Below are 4,061 nucleotides of genomic sequence, written 5' to 3' on the forward strand. Positions count from 1 at the left end.
CCGGGCCGCCTGGAAAAGGGGGCCGGGCGGGAACGGAGGGGCGGGGCGAAATGGTTCCCACCTGCGAGGAGAAGCGGCTTTGACAAGCAGCGGCGAAAGGCGCCAACAGAGACAAGAAGCGTTAAACTAAGACGACGGAGAGAACCCGCCCCCACTCTCGTTGCTCACATGTCCCCGGTTTTCGGCGAGCTGGGTGGGCGTACGCGTGTAATGCTCGTGCATACTGGATAATATTATTTTTTTGAATTTTACCGGTTTTTTATTTCATTTTGAGCAAAGCACACGGTCCCTTCAAACGCTGCATGACACATACAACTGGAAAGTTACGTACCTACTGTTGGCACTATGTTTGCCTCACCAGTGCATTTATCCTACTAACCACCATTAAAAACAGCACAATAAGCAAATTCACAAAGAACACAAAATTTAAAAAAACCCCAAAACTAAAAACCTAAATATTTTTTAAACATGCAACTTTTGAGTTTCTTACATTGAACATTCTACCTTCTAGGCATGCAAAAAAAGGGATGGTCTGCATTTTAAGTTTGTCTTTTTAAAATTTTACAGGGCAGCCTGACATCACGCGAAACACACAATATGCAATACTACAGCATAGTAAACTGCCCGAGACGTTTTGCTGCACACGGTGCTCGCCCGCCTGAGTGCCTGGGACTTGAGGCAAATCGTCTCCTATGCGCCGATTTTCCTCCCCAGCAGTAAAAACGCAACAGAAATAAATTTAAATATAAAGCAACCATGTCCTGCTTTTTCAGGATACCCAGAATCTACTGATTGAGGCGATTGCCTCCTTCTGCCAGGGGTGGTCTGGTTTTTTATTCATGGGCTATGAGCAGTGCTTTTTTTCTTTAAAAAATGTTTAGGGGCGAACTCACATTTTGACTCAGGAAAATCACCATTTTATTGTTCAAGTTGGGAAAAATAAATACAGTAAATGGGCAAAAGTACAAAGATCCACAAAATGTTTAGGGGTATGCGTACCCCTGCATCCCCCCCCCCCCGAAAAAGCACTGGCTATGAGTATTGTTCTGTTTGTTGTTATGTTATGTGTTTTTGTACTGTAAACCACCCTGGGCTCTTCAGATGATTATCTAAATCAATTAGATAAACAAATAATCAAGGCAGGAATTGAAATGGGTTTGTTGCAGTTGTTTTTAAATGGCAGTGGAGATTATGGGTCCCTTGTCCATTGGGTGGATTTGAATTCAGGCCGTGTGGCATAGTAATAGTAATAGTAATAAATGAAACATGATTCATATGTATGACAATTTCACTAGATTTCTCACATGTCTGATAGGTCATGTCCTTCAACTCATATACAAGATCAGGGCAGCGGGCAACTTTTTTCACAGCAACAGTATTCATTCGAAACTGTGCTTAGATGTAGCCAGAGGTCCATTCCAGTAAACAGATCCAGGATCAGGATGAAATGAACTTTTTCATACCTAGAAAATAACAAGACTATCTGACAAGTTGATCTCTGGCTGTCCTGGAAATAGGATGTAGGGTGGCATTGAGAATTCCCTGACCCCTATCAATGCACATGCACTGTGAGGGCTTGGGATAAAGGTTTAAACCCTTTTTACCATCTGGCTTTATGACTACATAAAATAAAAATATGTAGACAATTTTACTTGCATAGCTCTACAATGCAGTTCTGCTGACTGCTATGTCCATATGCTTGGATTTGGGATGGGCTCAAATGCTTGATTATTCAATCTTAGGTCCTCATTAGGTGGCATCTAGAGTTTTACAAATTGCTTAGGTTTGGACTTTGGAAATCTTCGTGGGAGAATTGAGTGGCAGTTTCCCAATTAGCACAATTATTTCAAAAATTGCTTGAGTTTGGTTCACTTTGCAAGGAAACTGTTTGAGAGCTGATGGGGGAAAGGTAGCCTAAAGAGTTAAGTTGGTCACTGCAGTGGAGGTAATGGCCTTTTGCAATCCAATCAATATGATCCAAAATTAATTGTAATATGTAGTCCTTAGGAGAGGAGCACGTTGCTCATATTTAGGTCTAATCAAACCAGCTGAAAAGTGAATAATACCCTTTATCTTTATAAAAGAAAACCCTCTCACTTTGACCCTGGCTCACACTAAGTATAGGAAATAAGGAATGACACTTCAATGTCGGACTCTGCTTTGAAGCTTTTGTTTATATGGCACTTCAGGCTTCAATGCAAAAAGGGTTCATTTAGCCATTAAGTCCCTTGCTTAACCACTCATTCAGATCACACTTAGTATGCTGAATATCATTCATAGAATCATAGAATTGGATGGGACTCTGAAGATAGATGATCACTGCAACTCCCTGCATTGTAGGAATATGCAGCAGTCCCTGATGGGTATTGAACCTGCAACTTTGGTATTATCAGCACCACGGTCCAACCATCTGAGCGATATGTCCCAGCTAGATGTCTGAAAGCCAGCAGAACCCAGGGCACTGACTCTCCTGCTTCTCCTTCACTATATTTGGACACTTGTCTGCTGAAACAGAGGTACTCACTTGCTGCAGCTGCCTCAAAAGCCCTTTCAGGAGAAGAAGGCAGACATGAAAATATTGGAGATATACTTCAGAGGTCCAGAGTATGGGAGGCCCAAAATAATAATAATTAATAATTTGGATTGTAATTTGGCTGGTTTATTATTTTATTTTATTATTTTTTATTTGATTATGATTTGATGGATTTGTTAATTGGATGTTCTTATTGGAAAACTAATTTTATATATACTCTGTGTGTGTATGTGTGTGTGTGTGTGTGTGTATCCCTTTCAGGGTTACACTATGAGCACATACATTTCAGAATGCATGCAAGTTTTGTGCCATTTTGAAAAAGAAAACGTTACCATTTAGTATTGTTTTTATTTTGAATTACATATGGGGGAGCATCAGAATCCTTTCAATATTTAAGAACCTCTAAATGTCTTAATCCATCCCTGGGTACAGGGTACACTTATTTTCAAGCACGTTTGTCACATTCATGGGGCAGCTCCATCAGCGCAAATGGGTATATACACAAAGAAATTCATTAATGTGAATGGGAAAACCCACTTGTTCAGTAGACCTTGTTATCTAATTGCAGACCAAACGAAGGTGTGGAGAAAGCAAATAGTTTTTTTGGGAGGAAATCTAATTAATTTCCGGTAGCAGTAAGCTCAGCATTTTTTTTGGGGGGGGGCTGACTTGGTGCCTGTGTTTTTGCACCCATGTAAGAAAGCAGCTCGGGACGCGGGTCGCGCTGTGGGTAAAAGCCTCAGCGCCTAGGGCTTGCCGATCGAAAGGTCGGCGGTTCGAATCCCCGTGGCGGGGTGCGCTCCCACTGCTCGGTCCCAGCGCCTGCCAACCTAGCAGTTCGAAAGCACCCCCAGGTGCAAGTAGATAAATAGGGACCGCTTACTGGCGGGAAGGTAAACGGCGTTTCCGTGTGCTGCGCTGGCTCGCCAGATGCAGCTTTGTCACGCTGGCCACGTGACCCGGAAGTGTCTCCGGACAGCGCTGGCCCCCGGCCTCTAGAGTGAGATGGGCGCACAACCCTAGAGTCTGTCAAGACTGGCCCGTACGGGCAGGTGTACCTTTACCTTTACCTTTAAGAAAGCAGCTACAGTGGCTTTCCAGGGAATGAGAGGCAATGCTGGGGTCTGGGGACCAGAAGGGAATCTTCTGAGGAAAACATCCTGACAACAGGAAGCATCCAAGAATAGCGTCCAAAAAAGAGAAATATATCTCACAGATGCAGGAAAACCGATGGGTTCTTCATTTTTGTAATATAGCCAGTGTGTTCACTCACAAATGCCTTTGTCAAAAGATAATAACCGTTTGTACCAAACATGAGGTGGCCCGCCCATGAGATTTTGCCCTAACAAAGCAAAATGTTAGGAACCAAGTACAGTCTTACTTTTTTTGTGTCATGGCTGGCTTTGGCTTAAAATAGGTTTCCCATTAAATACTTAATTTGTACAGGAATTTTATTACATTACATGTTGGCACAGTCTGAGTTTTTAGAGAATTTTTAATGTGTGGTTTGGTAATTGTATAATAAAGG

The sequence above is a fragment of the Podarcis raffonei genome, chromosome 1, assembly GCF_027172205.1.
Source record: "Podarcis raffonei isolate rPodRaf1 chromosome 1, rPodRaf1.pri, whole genome shotgun sequence".
NCBI classification, from domain to species: domain Eukaryota; kingdom Metazoa; phylum Chordata; class Lepidosauria; order Squamata; family Lacertidae; genus Podarcis; species Podarcis raffonei.